Source organism: Dama dama, chromosome 9, assembly GCF_033118175.1.
Source record: "Dama dama isolate Ldn47 chromosome 9, ASM3311817v1, whole genome shotgun sequence".
NCBI classification, from domain to species: domain Eukaryota; kingdom Metazoa; phylum Chordata; class Mammalia; order Artiodactyla; family Cervidae; genus Dama; species Dama dama.
In genome coordinates, this window is record NC_083689.1 from 23,913,751 (window position 1) to 23,932,613 (window position 18,863).

At 55.8% G+C, this 18,863-nt stretch overlaps 1 protein-coding gene across 4 annotated transcripts in view; it reads right to left on the bottom strand.

The window, feature by feature from the left end:
• NFIC (nuclear factor I C) overlaps positions 1-18,863 on the bottom strand; it is a 72,568-nt gene that overhangs the window by 36,493 nt on the left and 17,212 nt on the right. The window lies entirely within an intron of this gene.

The following is an 18,863-nucleotide window of genomic DNA, read 5'->3' on the forward strand; positions in this document are numbered from 1 at the left end:
GTGCAGCCGTGGTAAATAGCTTGGCACAAGTCCCTCCAAAAGTTAAACATAGAATCACCATGTGACCCATGCCTATGTCTATACCCCAAAGAACTGAAAACAGGGCTCAGGCAGATACTTGCCCACCCATGTTCACAGCAGCTAGACTCAGAGAAGTCAGAAGATGGAAACACACCAAGAGTCCATCAAAGCATAAGGGATAAACATATTGTGGTCCAGCCATGCAGTGGAATATTACTCAGCCTTAAAAAGGAAGGAGGTTCTGGCACCTGCTACAATGTGAATGGACCTTGACGATGTGATGCTTAGTGAGAGAAGCCAGACACAGAAGGACAAATACTGTCTGGTTCCACTCATAGGAAGTCCTCGAGGAGTCAGAGCCACATAGAGAGGAAGTAGATGGTGAGACCAAGGGAGGGGAAAGGAGTGAATGTTCAATGGGGACAGAGTTTCAGTTTCAGAAGATGAGAAAGTTCTAGAGATGATGGTGGGGATGGTTGCAGGACAGTGTGAATGAGATTAATGTCACTGAGCTACGCACTCATAAATGGTTAAGATAGTGAACTTTATATTATATATATTTTACCATAATAAAGCAAACACACATTAAATCTGGCTGCTGAGTGATTTCTGCACTCTCAGAGGCTGGAAGTCCAGGGAGGAGGGGCGAACAATGATCCCAGCGGGCATAACAGCTTGGCCTAGGGTGACAGCCAGAGGTGGACAGGGTGGGTCACACTTAATTCATCTTTTGGCTGTAGAAAGGACAGGACTTGCTGAAACTATGATTATACCCATTTAAACCTGGCAGGATACGGAAGATCCTAGGGTTCCCGCGCAGGACCCATGGTGCATCCGCTGGGCTAGCCTCGGCTGCCACGGTGAGCTCGCCCGCGGGATTTCTCGTCCAATCTCAGCAGGCTTCCAAATGGAGCTGGCTCTGCCGGGCTGCCACGTCCGCCTCCCAGCACCGGCCAGCTAGAGAGAGAACCAAAGCCAGGCTCTGGAATTCCCAGCTACTGGGTGTCACCGGTCATTTTTAAACATCTCCGGCCGAGGTTCAACTTTGTCCTGGAAGGCCACGCCAGTCAGGCGACCCTGGCCTTCATCCTCCTCGTTCTTGCCATGGAAACTTCCCTGCCCCTTTTGCTCTCATGCCAATTCCAACCATCTTTCCAAGCCCGGATCTAACATCTCTTTTGGAACACCCTCCTTTCGTACTTTGTCCAACTTTTGTTGGAGTTCTCATCACACTGGACTGAGCCTGGGTCTTTTTTTAATTTAAAAATTAAAAAAAAAAATTTATTTGGCTGCATTGGGTCTTAGCTGTGGCAGTCAAACTCTTAGTTGCAGCATGCAGGACCTAGTTCCCTGAGCAGGGCTTAAACCCAGGCTCCTAGCGTTGGGAGTGTGGCATCTTAGACACTGGACCACCAGGGAATTCCTCTTTAAACGTATGAAAAGTCCCAAGTCCTTCTTCTGGCCCACAAGGTCCTTCATGACCTGCCCCATCTCCTCCCTGCTCTCCTCGCCTCTCTCTCCCCCTTGTTCACTCTGCTCTAGCCAAATGGGGTCCTTCCTATTTCTCCAACATGCCAGGCATGGTCCTGCCCCAGGGCCTTTGCACTGCCTGGAATGCCTTTCTTACAAATGCTCAAGAGACCTTTATTCAGGTTTCTGTTCAAGTGGGGTTTCATGTCCACAGGACCTGGCCTTGATGCTCTGGAAGTCTGGGGTTCATACCCTCGTGTCCCTCCTAAGAAACGTGACCATGGATTCCCAGGTATGTCCCATCATCTTACAACCTGCTTTGTGTCCCGAGCCTCCACCCACCTCCCGCGAGTCTCTGTGCAAACCCAAGAATGAGGGGAAAGGCTGATTCTTTCACTCATGTATTGAGCACCTACAGCACACCAGGCTCTGTCCCAGAGTCCAGGGACACAGCAATGTAGCGAAGAAACACAAAGTTCTGGCCCATGAAGTCTGAGGGCAAGGTTTCCTCTGGGTCATCTCAAAGAGGGCCAGGTCAGTTATAGCAGAAGGCTTCAAGCTAAACTGAACCTGGACTTCCCTGCTGGCTCCCACCGGAAAGAATCCGTCTGCAATGCAGGGGACCTGTGTTTGACCCCTGGGTGGGGAAGATACCCTAGAGAAGGAAATGGCAACCCACTTCAGTATCCTTGTCCGGGAAATCCCCTGGACAGAGGAGACTGGTGGGCTACAGTCCATGGGGTTGCAGAGTCTGACAGACTGAGTGATTAACAGACTGAAATTGGACTTCCCTGGCAAAGTAGCAGGAGGAAGGCCCAGAACCGAAATTACTCTGGGCTTCAAGGAATTCCAGTACAAATCCTGAGTTTCCCTGGGGACACCCCATCTTGCTCCTGCAGGCTCAGGACTGCAGACTCCGCTAGGCCAACAATCAGGAGAACTGGATATCAGTTTCACCAATGCTGTGTGATCTCAGCAAAAGTACTTGCCCTCTCTGAGCCTCCACATCCTGATACAGAGGCTCTAAACCACCCCCTGGTGGCTCTCCTCCCAGGGATGTTTGGATTAAATCAAAGGGAAAAAAGGCAAGATGCTAGACATCCTCGGCCCTCAGGGGGAAATCTGGACAAGACGTCCGGGCAGAGAAGCAGAAGGCCATGGGCCGGGGTGACCTCCCGGGCGCCGCACCGCGCCCCCCCCCCCCCCCCAGGCCTCCCCCGCCTTGTCCTTCCTGACCCGCCACGTTCCTCGAGTCTGGACCACACTTTCCATCTCCCTCTGCCCTGCTGCCGGCCGCCTGGGCCCCAGCCAACCTGCTTCGGAATCACTTTCAAAGAAAAGTTTCTTTTTTCTTCCCACCCGGCCCGGCTCTCGCCCCCGCCTGCTCCGCGGCCTGGCTATGGGCCCCGCCGGGCACTCGTGGACACCTCGCCAGCGGGTCAGGACAGCGGCCGTCCGCCACCCCCCGGCCGGCCACAGCGCCAGGCCCGGGAGGTGCTAACGCGTGGCCTTGGGCTGAACTTGGGGCGTCCGGTGGGCTCTGGGGGGCTTTAGCACAGGCGGTTTGGGGGTGTTTGGTCCGAGAAGCTGGCAGGGATGCCCCCGTAGGCCGCGGGGCCCACTCTGAGGCCTGCAGGCCAGGGCTCGTCCCACCCCGGCCGCTCTTGGCGGCCACGCCACCTATGACATCAGCGCTCTGGCGGCCATTTTGTCAACGATTCCTCCCGGCTTCCAGATGCTTCTCCGACCTAGGCGGCCATTTTGTGGGCGCGGGAGGAGCGGGCTGGCTGGGCCTGGAGTCCGGGATCCCCTGGGGTGGGGGTGGGGGGCGGTCTTGGTGGGGGCTGCTGGGCCTCCTCTGCGGCCTCCGCGGGGTTAAAGGCGCTTGTGCCAGGAGGGCGGCGGCCGTGCCAGGCAGGGGTAGGAACCCGCCTGCTGCCACCCGGGGCCCGGTGCCCCCCGCCACTCGCTCGGCACAAACCAGACTCCGGGTGGCACCAAGGATGTGAAAAACAAGGTTAAAAATACCACACGCGCAGCCTCGCCCCCCCTCCCTCCCCGGTCCCCTCCAATGTCAAATGTGTCAGCGCCACCCGGGGAGGGGGGCAGACTTAAAATAACTCGCTGTTTACATTTGGAGCGAATTCTTGGCTTCGCCCGCAGCCAAGCCAAGGCCTCGGCCTGCCTCCCTGGCAGTCCCGCCAGGCGTTGGGAGCTGTGGAGCCGCATGTGCCCAAGGGCTGAGCCCGCACGTGTGGCCGCGAGAGGGGACGCGGCCCCGGAAGCCGTCTGAGGCCACGCGGTGGATGGAAGCGGCGGAAGCCCAGAGCATCCCCCCTTGCCAAGGACGGGGTGGGGGCGCCGGGCCCCTCCCAGTTTCCCTTCTTTCTGAAGTTTCTCGGGCTTCGTCACCAACTCAGCAGCCCCAGGGAGGGGCGGGGGAGGTGTTCGGGGGAGGCCGGAGGCTGGCAGCCTGGGCCAGGGAGGCAGGCACCAAGAGGAGGCCTCCAGAACAGGGCAGGGGCCCGCCCTCTCTGAACTAAGATTGGGTGTTGCCTGGGGGGAATCGCACCCACAGCGAAAGGGGAGCCTGCTGACTACCTCAGTTTCCTTCTGTGCAGAAAGTAGATTTTGAGACACAAACCTTTCTGCCTGCTGGGAGCCCCATTTTCCAGAGGGGTCAGAGACGGGAAGGGGCTTGTGCCAGGTCTCATGTCGGTAAGTGGACAATCGGATGGGAACTCAGTCACTCTGGTTCTGGTGCCCACATTTGTAACCTGCTGCCTGAAACGCAGGAGGAGGTGGGAACCTCAAGGGCCAAGCCTGTAGTCATAGTTACTGGGGAGAGTTTTCATTGCCCCTGAACCTCCTGTGGCCTCTCTTCATGGAACCTGGCATGCAGTTGGTGCTCAAACAGTGCTTACACATAGCTGGCAGTCAATAGATATTTGTAGACAAGTGAGTGTGATTATTCCTGCAGAACCTGGCACATGGTAGGCACTCAATACATGCCTATAGCATGAATAATTGGGATGATCCTACTAGGGCCTGGTATACAACAGGTACAAAATAAATGCTTGTCAGACACGGGAGTCCCCTGTTGGGAAAACGGGGATATTCAGAGGGAAAGACCAGGTTTAGGAGTGTAGACTCCAACCAGTGGTGATACAATGGATTTCTACAACAGGCCAGGGCAGGGTACAAAATGTCATCCAAGCATTGCCCATCTCAGGCCCGCCTGGTCTTTTGAGGATCAGCAGAAATCCTCTTTTGCAAAGCCCACCCAACTGCTCCAGGCCTAGCTATCAAAGGCAGGACCTCAGGGCAGAAGGAACCCCCCAAAATAACAGAAACTTGGCTCGGGGACCCAGGAAGACTTTCTGTTGGAGGGGACATTGGAGCTGGGGCCTTGATGTCTGAGTAGGAGTTTGCCAGGTACAGAAGGGGCTTGTAATGACGGAGTATGAACTACATTGTCATACATTGTAGAGGCAGTGTAAGAAAAGAATGATAATCATAACTGCCATTTATTGAGTCCTTATTGCCAGGAGCTGCATACACTCACAAGAGATATGTACAGATTTACAGAGGGGCAGAAGAGGTCTCGGGGAGGTCAAGCAATTGGGTCGAGTGCATGCAGCCAGGACCTGAACCCACGCAGAGATCTGACCTCACCACCTGGTGCCTCTCCGAATGTGTCTGGGTCTGGCGGAGACTGGGCAGGCAGCACATGGTGGGTGTGTAGCAAAGACAGACAGACAGCCCTGTCTGTATCGGGTGGGCCAGACTGTCCAACTCTAGACATTCTACAGCGCAGAGGAGGACCCTATAAGCCTGCTTTCCACAAAGAGAGAGGGCTGCAGTTTCTGGGAAGAGGGGCATGGCTCCTACTGCCTCTCCTTGGCCAGAATGGCCCCAGCGAACCCAGGAGCCTCCAGGAATCTCCTCAGCCAGCATCTAAGGGAAACTAGGGGTGTGGAGGCCATATGTCACCTCAGTACCCCAGGAGGAAGGTGTCCCGGCAGAATCTCAGGCTGGCCACATAAACCCTGCAGCCTCTACTTGGGTGTTCAGTTATTCCCACTGACCCCTGCAGTGTACCCATTTCATGGATCCAGAAATGTGAGGCACTGGAGTGGCTTGGAGCCAGGCTGTCTATTTCAGGGGCAACTCCTTGTCCAACTGACTGTGACTCCAGGTTAAGCCACTGGTTCTCTCTGGGTCTGTTTCCCCATGTGGCACATGGGGCTGGGACAGCATAGTAACAGTCTAGACAGCTTTCTGTGCTGGCCTTTGACCAGGTGTCACAGGGGTTCTGTACTTCCCAGGTGGTGTAGAGGTAAAGAATCCACCTGCCAATGCAGGAGATGCAAGTTCAATTCCTGGATCTGGCAGATATCCTGGAGAAGGAAATGGCAACCCACTCTAGTATTCTTGCCTGGGAAATCCCATGGACAGAAGAGCCTGAAGGGCTACAGGCTGTGGGGTCACAAAGTTGAATATGACTGAGCGACTAAACACGCGACATGCCACAGGGGTTCCATAGCTGTGGTCTCATTTTACAGGGACAAAATGGGCTCAGATGGGGGAGTCATTTAGTTGCCCAGTGGCCCATCTCAATGAGTATCATGGGTTTCCTCATACCTGTCTCCCATGTCAGGCATGGGGGAGTGGCACTTTCTGCCTACCAAGCCTCTTGCATTATTGCCACTGATCCTTGAATTGGTGCCTGCTGTATGCCAGTGCTCCTGGAACCCACAGAGCAGTTACAGACGATCGTTCCCATTTCACAGCTAAGGAAACTGAGGTGCCAGCCCGAGCCTACCAGTTGAGATCAGGAATAAAAAAAATGGGAACAATGCAGCCATGCAAACAGAACACCCAGCTTGAGGCTGGGGGCCCCACAGATGCCTGCCCAACCCACCCAGAGCCCGGTGGGCCACCTGGGGAACCACTGCCCTACCCCAGCTTGCCCACAAACAATATCCGGACTCCAGGAGAGGGCCCTGGGTATGTCTGGGGGCCGACCTCACCTGCCTCCCTTTTCCCTGCCTGGGTCCAGGCAGGAGGCAAGGGGACAGGAGGGCCAGCACCCCCTTGGAAGGGGCCTCATGATCCAAGTGACCGTCCAAGTGAAGTGCATTGTCTTGCTCTGCCCAGACTGACCAATGCCACTGAATTCTCATGCTTCTGGAGTCCGCCTCTGCCTGGCTGGCCCCTGGCCGTCTCTGGCCTGAGCCGGAACCAGCCCTGTCTTCTCAACTCCCACCCTTGCCCCCCAAAGCCTGTTCTCCCCACAGTGGCCAGAGGGCGCTGGTGAGCACTGAGTCAGGCCCTGTCCCTTCTCTGCCCACAGCCCTCCAGGGCTTCCACCTCCCTGGTGGTAAAAGACCAGGTCCCCTTCCTGCCCTCCCCGCCTCCCTGTCTCCCCCTTGCTCAGTCTGCTCTGTCCACGCGGGCCTCCTGGCTGTTCCTCCAACCTGCCAGGTCCAGTCCTGCCCCAGGGCCTTTGCACTGGCTGTGCCCTCTGCTTAGGGTGCCCTTCCCCCAGTTCTTTGCACAACTGGTTCCTCTTCACCCCTCAGGTCTCAGCTCAAATGTCAGGTCCTCAGACAGTCCCTCCCAAAATAGTCCATCACTCTGTATTCCTTAACTTTATTTTTCTCGACAGCCCTCATCATGAACTTGTTCTCTGTCCGTCTCCCCCACCCGACTGGGAACCCCACCAGGGCTGGATTTCTGTCTGTCTGGTTCATGGTGGTGTCCCCAGGACCTGGAAAAGGGTTTGGCATACAGTAAGTACTTAATAAATATTTATCAACTACCAAGAAGTTGTACTGACTGAGTGCATGCGTGCCCCATGCTATCTTAACCCTTCACATGTCTGAACTCATTTCCCCTCGGCAACCCTGAAAGGCAATGTGTTTTACAGATGGTGATATGGAGGCCCAGAGAGGGTTGCCATTTTCCTGAGGTCATACGGCAAGCAGGTGGCAGGGCCAGCACCCCTGTTAAGACCCACTGCCTTACTTTGCTGACACCACCTTGCCCAGATGGGGAAACTGAGGCTCAGGGACAGAAGGGACTAGCTGAGGGTCAGAAGCAGAGTGGGCTCTGTACCTCCTGGGAAAGAACAGAGCAATGATGAACATCAACAACAATAATAACGATGACGGTGCTGATGAGCATGGAATCGATGAGAGTTGATAAAGGCTCCCCTCCATGGGTTGGTGGGGTCCTGGAGGACAGACTTGGGGGACGCCAGCCCCTTTAAGAGCCTCCCCCTCCCCAGATGGGGCTGGCCCGGCCTCCCCTTATGTAAGCAGGCCAGCTGCCCTTGCATAACCCGGTTACATAAGGAAGCAGGGAACAGGCTTGTCCATCCGGCAGCAACCTGTCCCGGGCTGTCTGAGGGGCCGGCCTGGGGCATAGGAGCGCCTAGGCCGCCCAGAGCGGCCAGCGGGTGCAGCCCAATTCAAGGCCTTCTAGGTCGGCCCCTGTGTGGAGGATGTCCCAGACTCCCCCAGTCACAGCATCCCCTGGGCAGGAGAAGAGAGCGGTTTCCAGCCTGAAAGTGGACAGGGGCTATTCCCATTGCTCTGAAGGGGAACTGAGGCCCAGAGAAGGCAAGAGAGCAGCCTGCAGCTTCACAGCCCTGGGTGGAGTGTGGAGGTGGCAGGGCTGACTGACACCTGGGCCGCATGACCTCTCAGCACCTCTGGAAAATGGGGCTGCAGACAGGACCTTTCTCAACAGGGCCTGGTGTGCAGCTGGCACTCAATAGATGCAGCCTGAAACTCAGCTGCAATGAAAACCCTTTTAATTCTGTTAACCAGCCTAACCCTTGCCTCATTTGACATTTGAGAAGCAGGTAATGGAGGAAGGTGAAGAGGTAACTGCCCAATCCCAAAGGTGGGGGAACACCACGAGGCTCAAGCAACGCCATGAGCACAGAGGAGCACCGACTGTGTACCAAACCCTGACCCAGATACCATTCCATCTGCCCAGCGGTCGAGAAAAGAGAAGGAATTTTTCCCAGATGAAACCCACACGCCACCAGGCACATGCAGCCACCATCTGACCATGTGGGGCTGGGATATCTGGATATGATGCTGCCCACCCCCACCCCCACGCATGCACTTCAGTTCCTCCATCTTTGGGAGGCTGAGGGGTGGGGCTTGGGAGCAAAGCAGTGGCCCCCTCCTTTCCCCTTCCTCTGGGCACTGGCCCTTTAAGCCAGCAGGCTGCCAGGGCTTGTCCTGGAGTGACCCCAAGGGGCGGGTGTGGTCAGGAACAAGGGGCCCATTCAGTTGCTGTTGCCACCTCCGGGCAGCCCACGGGCTGGCCTGGGGTGGTGAGGGGAGGAGACTGGCCAGGACCGAGGGAGAGAGATCGGGGGGCTGAGACAGACAGAGACAGAGACCCAGACGGGGGGACTCAAGGCCTGGGCTGCATCTCTCGCCTCCTTGTTTCCACTACATCAAGGGTTTGAGGCCGGACTACTCCCAGCCAGGCTGCAGCCCCGACTTGATCCAGCTGAGCCTGGCACCTGCTCACCAGCACCCAAACTCTCTAGACCCAAAGGAGGGATACTAGGACATTCTAAGGGAGGTCCCTGACACACCCGAACAGCCCCTTCCTAGGGGACTTCTGTACTCCCTCAGATCTGCCAGTGAAAGTGAAAAGTGAAAGTGTTAGTTGCTCAGTCATAACCCACTCTTTGCGACCACCCGTGGACTGTAGCCCGCCAGGCTCCTCTGTCCATGGGATTCTCCAGGCAACAATACTGGAGTGGGTTGCCATGCTCTCCTCCAGGGGATCTTCCCGATCCAGAGGTCGAACCCAGGTCTCCTGCATTGCAGGCAGATTCTTTACCACCTGGGTTCAAATCGTGACTCTATCATTTAGTTGTGTGGCCTCAGGTTGTTGTCTTAATCTCTCTGGGCCTCAATTTTCCCATGTGTGAAATGTGGTTCATGATAATCCCTACCTTTGTGGAATTAAGGTGAAACAAAATGGTGTGAATAATCCCTGACATGTACTGAAGATTTACTTCTTAGTAAGCCCTCAGTATGCCTGCAGTTCCCCCCGCAAATGCACCCTGACATCCCAGACACATACAGACAACCCCTGTCTCCTGCCACAGGTCACCAGGGTCAATTACAGCTGCTGCCTTCCAGTGAGGACCTACTACGTGCTCTGTTCCCCCGCAGCCTCTGGAAACACCCCGGGTTCCGTGTCCCCACATGTGATAAACAATAGACTTTTATTGCAGATTAAACAAAATCCTGACTTATTCCTGGGCCCCCTAGTCCCAGCTTCTCACAGTCCTGGTCCCAAACATTTCCCCACCACGGGGCTCCCATTCAAGCAGGCAGCCCCTCCCTCAGCGAGTCTGGAAAAAGCCTAAAAAAAATCCCCCAAATCTACCTCTGTCTCCCTCTGTAAGGGTCTTTTCTAGAATGCCCTGCTCAGTCACTAGACGTCTGATGACAGGCTTACTCAACTCTGACCTGAACGTTCTGGATCCCTGCCAGAAAGAGAATTCTAGAACTTGCCCTGGATGTTCTAGAACCCAAGTTGAGAACATTTCAGAGCCTGTCCTTGGACATGAGAAAATCCCACATGTGGAATTCTGGAATTCTGACCATGTGGCTCTGAACCTCCCTGGGAGAATTCTAGAACTGTCAAATGGGGAAGATCCCAGCATGGTTTTTTTTTTTTTTTTTTTTTTTTTTTAATATTTATTTGGCTGCACCAAGTCTTAGTTTGCAGCATGTGGGATCTAGTTCTCTGACCAGGGATCAAACCTGAGTCCCCTACATTGGGAGCATGGCGTCTTAGCCACTGGGCCACCAGGGAAGTCCTAAGATCCTAGCTGAGAAGGGTCTAAAACAGGCCTTGGGAACTCCAAAACTTGTCCCGTGGAGGATCTAGAACAGCCCCCTTGCCTCTCTTGAAACCTCTTTTCCACTTGCAAGCCATCTACCTTGAGGTACCAGTGGTATTTGCTCAGTCATGACCAACTCTTTGCAATCCCAAGGACTCTAGCCTGCCAGGCTCCTCTGTCCATGGGGGTTCTCCAGGCAAGAATACTGGAGTGGGTAGCCATTCCCTTCTCCAGGGAATCTTCCTGACCCAGGGATCGAACACAGATCTCCTGCAGAGCCCCCCTTTCCCCTCATCCTGACGCCCACATGAAACAGCCTGGGACAGAAGGCGGGATAGAATAGACCCGAGGAAGGACCCTCTCTGGGCCTCAGTTTCCTGATAGGGACAAGAAACCCAGTGTTCCCACGCGCCCCCTCCCTTGTCCCTCACTGACTCTGGCCATCTGTGACTTCCTGCCCACACCCAGCTGGAGGGAGAGGGGCTGGACTGGCAGCTGTCTGCGGAGGTGGGGGGTGCCCGGAGATGTCCCTAGCTGCCCTCAGCCCCTCCTGGCTGGCCGGGCGCAGGGCCAGAGTGGCAACTGCAGCCTCACCACACTGGGGTGGCTGCCACAGGTGCATGGAGATGCCTCCCGCTTTCTGTGGGCTCCACACCTCTCGGGTCCTCGGGAGCCTCAGCAGGTGTGGACACGCAAGCTGGGCACACAAGCTGGGCACCCGAGCAGGGGTGTCCGTGGGGGAGGGGCAATCTACTCAGGAAAGTGTTACTGGCTCAGTCCTGTGCGACTCTTTGCAACCCCATGGACTGCTGCCTACCAGGCTCCTTTGTCCATGGGTTTCTCCAGGCAAGAACACTGGAGTGGGTAGCCATTCCCTTCTCCAGGAAAGAACTTAAAATTTCTGAGCACTTCTCATGCTGAGAGGTTCCTTTCTCAGAGATCCTATCTTAACTTCAGTCACTGAACACTGCCTCCACTCAAGCCTGGAGATGAAGAAAGCAGAAGCCCAGAGACGGGCATTAACTTGCCCAAGGTTGCCCAACTGGCCAGAGGGCAGAACTGGAGCTGGAAACACAGTAATGGTGATGATGATGATAGAGGCGGTGATGCTCAGTCATGTCTGATGCGACCCCATGGACTGTAGCCTGCCAGGCTCCTCTGTCTGTGAGATTTTTCAGGCAAGAATTCAGGAGTGGGTTGCCATTTCCTTCTCCAGGTTATTTTCCCCACCCAGGGATTGAACCTGGGTCTCTTGCATTGCAGGCATATTTTTTACCAACTGAGCCAGGAGGGAAGCCCTTATAGTAACTATGATTATATTACCATCACTGGTTTTGTTTTTATTACTTATCATTGCATTATAATAGAGGATGTATTATTCATTATTACTATCTTTTTTTTTTTTAATTTTGAAAATGAAGCCTAGTTGAGTTACAAATTATCACTAACAACAAAGAATTTTTTAAATTGTGGTAGAATATCAGTAGCATAAAATTCACCTGGTGGCTCAGCGGTGAAGAATCTGCCTGCAGTTCGAGAGACCCAGGTTTGATTCCAGGTTGGGAAGATCCCCTGGAGAAGGGAATGGCTACCCACTCCAGTATTCTAACCTGGAGAATCCCATGGACAGAGGAGCCTGGTGGGCTACAGTCCATGGGGGCTACAAAGAGTCGGACATGACTAAGCAACTAACACTACCACTTCCGTTGTTATTTTATTTATTTTTTGGCATGTGGGATCTTAGTTCCCCAACCAGGGATTGAACCCATGCCCCCGGCATTGGAAGCACAGGGTCCTAACCACTGGAACCACCAGGGGAGTCCGCAGAATTCACCACCTTAGCCATTTTTAAGTGCACAGTTCAGTGGCACTGGATACCTTCACACTGCCTTGCAACCACCCCCACCATCATCTCCAGAACTGCCTCATTTTCCCAAACAAAAACTCTGTCCCCATTAACTGACCCCCCTCCAGCCCCTGGCCCCACCATCTACTTCCTGTCTCTCTGGATCTGACTCCTCTAAGGCCTCCTGTGAGTGGAACCAGACAGTGTGTGTCCTTCTGTGTCTGCTGCTCTCATTGAGCATCATGTTCTCAGGGTCCATTCACAGTGTAACATCGGTCAGGATCTCTTTCCTTTTTAAGGCACCAAATTATGTTTGAGCCTGGAGGAGGGCATGGCAATCCACTCCAGTATTCTTGCGTGGGGAATCCCATGGACGGAGGAGCCTGGTGGGCTACAGTCCACGGGGTTGCAAAGAGTCGGACACCAGTGAAGTGACTTAGCACGCATGTTTGAGCACCTACCTTATGCCAGGCCCTGTCCTAGTACTCTTCATGCATTATCTTACTTAACCCCATATAGCCGGGCGAAGCGGGCACCATCTGTTTCACGCTCTTTTCAGAGGGAAGGCAACTGAGGCCCAGAGCAGTGACGTCACCTGCCCAAGGCCACACGGCACATGAGCGGTGGGATCTCAACCTGGGCCGTCTGGCTACAGATGTCATCCCTACCTCTTCCTGACACAGGGCTCCCACCTGCTACATTAGCAGCATCCTCGGCACCGCTAACCAGGAGCCCAGAGGCCTCCCACCGCTGCTATAAATACATCATCAGCTGGTGTCTGGACCTCACCCCTGGGCAGCCACCTCCCCTGCACGGACAGACAGCTGGTCCACCTGGCTTCCCTGCCCAGGGGGAGTCCATGCTGCCAGGAGCCCCTCACTCCTCTAACACCCAGACACCTGGCTTCCAGTGGGGGCCCATCTTCAGTTACAGGTACCCCGGCTGGTTCTCTAGATGCTCTGAGGTTCTTCCCCGCTTTGCCTCCTGGGGCCGGAGAGAGGATCTGGGAAGGAATTGAGCATTTATTGAGCGCATGTTTTATTCTATCTAGGGGTCACTGACTCAAATTGTGAATGCAGTGGACACAACACAGTTATTTTTTCCACTCTCCAGGTGGGAAAATGAAGGGTCAGAGAGAGGAGTACATCTCACACAGCCTGGAACAAGTGTGGACACAAATTGTGTCCACCATACAAGCGAATGGGCGCTCTCACATGCCCTCCTGTCCACATCCATCCTGTCTCCCCCAGCACAGTGTCCTGGGCTGGAATGGAGATTAACAGGGGTTGGAAGAGATGGGGGACCCTCTGTCAAGGTCCAGCTTGCTTCTCTCCGTGGCTCCACAAGGCCCTACCTTCCTGGCTCAGCTCTCCTCCAACCTCAGAACAGAGAGGGCAGGGCTCTGCCCTAAGTCACACGGCAAGCCCAGGCAGAGCTGAAGCTGACCCAGGCTCCTTCGATCCAGGCCCTTTCTCCTGACATCTGAGCCCAGGGTGCACTTTATGAGGATCCTGGCCCCCTGGCTGGGGCACGGTAGGCACTTCAGGAAGGTTCACCAATATTCATTCATTTGTTCACTATGTATTCTGGGCCATATTTGTTACTATCTGTACAACTGGGAGGGTGTGGGTTCCATTCAGTAACCCCAAAAGCAGTTTTAAGTTTTTTCCTTTAGTGGTTTTGAGGACTCAGGATCTGTGGGTTCTAATTCTGCCCTACCTTTTAGGAGCTGTGTGACCCTAGACAAGTGACTGACCATCTCTGGGCCTGTTTTCTTACTGAAACACGGCAGTAGGTAATAGTTGCTGCCTCCCTGGGTGGTGAAAGTGAAAGTGTTAGTCGCTCAGTCGTGTTGACTCTTTGCAACTCCATGGACTGTAGCCCACCAGGCTCCTCTGTCCGTGGGATTCTCCAGGCAAGAGTATTGGAATGGGTTGCCGTGCTCTCCTCCAGGGGATCTTCCCAACCCAGGGATCGAACCTGAGTCTCCTGCACTGCAGGCAGATTCTTTACCATCTGAGCCACCAGGATGGTCTCCCTGGGTGGTGGAGAGAATTAAACCAGATGTGGGGCAGGCTCAGCATTGGGTACGCAATACATGTCCACTGTTACTATCATCTGTTGTTATGATTGCTTCCCAGGTTCATCCAAGAGGGGGTGGGGACCCCTCCCCCCTCGATCCTTCTGCCCCCTTCCTGGGCACCCTGGGCAGCCCCTTGAGCAGCTGTGAGCTTCCCAAGCGGGCCTCTGCCCACAGTGCCGTTCCAGGAGGTTGGCACCGAACAAGGCGGGAACAGGAGGCGGGAACGGGAGGCCAGCCCACGGCGGCGTCAGCAGATGGGCACCATCTGGGCTGGCGGCTCGGGGCGGGCTGGCAGCTGCCGGAGCGGGCGGGCCTGGCAGCCCCTCCCCCACCCGCCCTGGCACGGTGCCCGCCCGCCTCAGGTTTCTCAGGCCGCCAGAGGGGGCGGGGAGGCCTGGCTGGGCTCTGGGGCTGGGCAGACAGCTTCTCTCTCTGGGCCCTGCTTCCTCCGGGCTCCTTCCCAAACGAGAGGCCGGGGAGGAGGCCCGGCCTTCCCACTGCCAGGCAGCGGTCCTCAGCCCCACCCTCCAGCACTTGTGCTTGGGACCATTCCAGCCCCAGGGCCTTTGCACCGGCTATGCCCCCCCAAATGGCCTGGCACACTCTCACTCAAATCTCTCTGTGGCCCAGCTAGAGGACCCACCATGCCTCTCCACGCCCCTCCCTGTCCTTAGCTTTTTATTAATTTAACTGAGAATTGTCAGCTTCCCCATCTCCTGCTCAACAGCACACCCACCCACAAAGGGCATACAAGGAGCAGGCAGCCCAATGTCCCAAGGCAGAGCTCATATCACTCCTCTCATCAGGGTCCCCCAGCTGTCCCCTAGGCCACCCTCAGGGCACACACGGAGTCCACTCCTGGAATCAGGGCCCTGTGTCTGCAACGATGCCAGATGGATGCCCGAGGCAGCCAAGTTTGGCCCAAGGTGGTGCCCTGGGCTCTGAGGAGCCTGGCAGCCCCAGCGCCAAAGGGATCTTCTCCCGGCTCATCCCCATTCTTCTATTCTCCAAAATAAACCTGGGGAGGGAGGCCTGGGATTCCTTCTTGGGGTGGGGCCCCAGCAATCCGCCTGACAGCCCCAGGGAGAAACAGAGGCTGTGGGGGTGGGGGGAGCTGAGCCTCATGCCGGGGTCTGGGGACAGGGGTGTGTGTGGCTGAGTGTGTGGGCCGAGTGTGTGGGTCTCTGCGTGTCTCTCCCTGTCTCTGGGTCCCTCTGTGTTTCCAGGTCTTGCTCACTGTCATTCTGTTGCCCCGAGGCCCTGCATCTAACACCCGAGGCAGCACCTCCTTCCAGCCGAATGGCAGATGCCCATCTCAGCATCCTGCCTGTGATCTGTCCCAGAAGTCAAGCAAGGCCCGCTTTCCCCACGCCCCATCAGCCCCATGGCCTCCCAGCAGGGCTGCTTTGAGTGGCCACTGCGCTCTCTCGGCCCGGATGCCCTGCAGCCCTGAGACCCACAAGGGGAGAGGAGAGAAGAGGTGGCCAGTTCTCTCTGCCATCAGATGACTGCTTGGCTAAGAACAGAGACGTAACTCTGGCCCAGATGGTGATGGGGGTCCTGTGATGGAAGTCGGGGAGCTGGGGCTTAGCAGGGAGTTCTGGGCGGCAGCCTCAGCTTGGGAATCCTGGAGGAAGCTCTGGTTAATAGGAGCCTAGAACACAGACCCAGCCCAGAGGTGGTCAAGCCACATAGAATGGACACCCACATCCTACACTGCAATTTACCTCCATCCCCTTCTGCCACCGAGCATGGAAGGCTAGCAGGGGTGCCAGCAACAGAAGCTGTGCTGTGCTTAGTCGCTCAGTCGTGTCCGGCTCTTTTTGATCCCATGGACTGTACCCCACCAGGCTCCTCTGTCCATGGGAATTCTCCAGGCAAGAATACTGGAGTGGGTTGTCATGCCCTCCTCCAGGGGATCTTCCCAGCCCAGGGATCAAACCTGGGTCTCTTGCTTGCATTGCTGGCGAATTCTTTACCAGCTGAGCTACCCGGGAAGCCCCAGCAACAGAAGTCGCCCATGTTCAAACCCTAATTCTGCCCTTTTCTAGCTGTGACCTTGGGCAGGGCAGGTAACTTCTTCCAGGGTACTTTTTAGTTTCCTTCTTTTGAGGCTTCCGTTTCCTCATCTGTACAATGGATACAATTCCTGCCTCACAGGGTTGCCATGAGAATGGAAAATAATTGCTAAGTCCTCAGAAAAACTGCTTGACAGAAAGAAAGTGGCACTGGGAGTTGGGGTTTTGAAGCATAAGTAGGAGTTTTTCAGATAGGAATGACATCCGCAGCAGAGGGAACCATATGGGCAAAGGCACGGAGGTAGGAAATTATAATCCTAATAAGGATGATAATAATAATGGTCCAAGAAAAAAAATAACGGTCCACAAAGTCCTATCCCTGTGCTGGGTACTTCTCTTCATGACCCCACAGGGGTTATCTGTCTTTATAAGAATCCAACATTCCTACAGCTATTTTTGATTGTCTCATTTTAAAGACAAGGAAAGCAGACACAGAGAGATTCAGTGACTTGTTTAGGGTAACCCAGTCGCCAGTCAGGCAGGCAGGAGGCTGAGCTGGGGTTGGGCTCCCCGCCCAGCCCTCGAACCAGACCCTCACACCCAGCTGGGTCAGCTGGAGCGGATTTGAGTGGCGGTCACCTGGGATGATGGAGCTGGCTGGAAGCAGGAGAAGGTGCAGCCTTGACCTTCCCTAGTCCTCATGCGAGGAGGTTGACCAGATCGGCTAGCAAAAGCATGGCCGACGGACACGAAGGTGTCTGTGGAGGCCTGGAGGCCCCGCCTGCCTGCTCAGCTGAGGGGGGAGGGGGTCGGTGGGGGAGGGGAGGCGCCCGGAGATTGTGCTGACGCCGGCAGAAAACTTGCTTCAAAATTTTATCAGCTCAGCGCGGAGGAGGTGGGGGTGGGGCCGGGCGCGGAGGATGGATGTGGTGGGAGAGACCGGGACCTGCATGGTAATGAACGCTGCAGCCCCCAAGGCCGCCTGTGCCCTCCCCTCCCCCGCATCCCGAGGGCCGCACACTCTCACCTTGTCTACCCCTCTGTTTCTGGCCCCATCGAATTCCGGTGGGGGTGAGGGATGGGGCAGATGGGGTCAAGGTCAAGGAATCAAGGTCAAGACCGGGAACTCTGGCCTGGCTGTCCCTCCCACACACCATGGTGACCAGGAGACCTCATGGAAGGCTCACAGCACCGCTAGGAGTTGGCATGGTTGTTCCTCCCACTGTACAGAGGAGGAAACTGAGGTACAGGACAGGGCTAGGTCCAGAGTCACAAAGCCAGCACACAACACACGGCAGGGCTGCGGTCAGAAGCTGGGCGGTCCTGCCAGGAGTCCCCACTTCTTCTCACTGCCCCTCCCCCGCTCCTCCCAAGCCCTCCCCAGTCATTTCTGGTTGTGTGATCAAGTGGGTGCCTGTGGGACTACCGGTGGTGGGACTGGGTCTCCAAGCCGAGTGCACCCACCTGACACGCTCAGGCAGCCCAGGTGTGTGCGGGTTCACGCCCACAAGGCTCAGCCTGGGTGGGAACAGGGCACAGGTCTTGTGCCAGTTAGGTTCCCCGGGCACACCTGATTCCATCCGCATGAAGGGAGTCACAGCTGCCACCCGCCACACAGCAGACCAGAGTTCAACACGTGACACACCATCTCCGAGAATCTCCCCAGGCCCAATCCAGGTAAGAACTTGGATAACCTCCACGTGACAGCTCCACTGGCCACACCACCAGGAAGCAGTGGGTCAGTGAAGCCCACTGCCCGCGCAACCAGGCCCTGCCCACGACCACCAGGACCTGTTGACGTGCAGGACTGGGCCACCCGTCCGGCCTCTGCCCAGGCTGCTGACCCCCTGGGAGAGCCCCACGCTCATCACTGCCCAGTCATCCGGCAGAGCTCAGCACAGGGGAGCCTCCTTCTCCAGGAAGCTGTCCTGGATTTCTCCATCCTCACAAACCCCACTGGTCTCCACGTGGACCATTTGACCACAGAGCCAGCAAACACCAGAAACACCCAGCTAGAAGGGCGGGAGTAGGGAACCCTGACGACCAGAGAGATTGATGACATAGCTCAAGTCACACAGTGCCCCAGCTTCCCACTTGGCATCAGCACGACACCGGTCAGGACTCGGGAAGGTCTGAGAGTTGATCAACCAGCATTCACCGTGTGCCACCCAGCACCCTTCCAGCTTTCCCGGGAAGGATAAGGCTGTCCCTCTCCCACCTGTCAGTGGCCCATCCTCACCCCTGTTGCCAACAGACCTTCTGGGACAGTATCTCATTTCCTGTGACCTGCCACCCCCTTGGACATCAAATTCCGATGTCCTCCCTTCACACCCCCATGACACACCTGCTCCCTACCCCACTCTTCCCGTGAACCGGATCTCTTTCCCTTACACTTCACATGGCATGTGCCTACTCCCTCTGACTTTCCCGGCACCGGCCTCCTCCCTTTGACTTGAAGAAGGCCCGCCTCCTTGCTCAAACCTTGCCCAGACACGCCTCTCTCCTTGGACCTCTCATTGGTCAGCCTCCTCCACC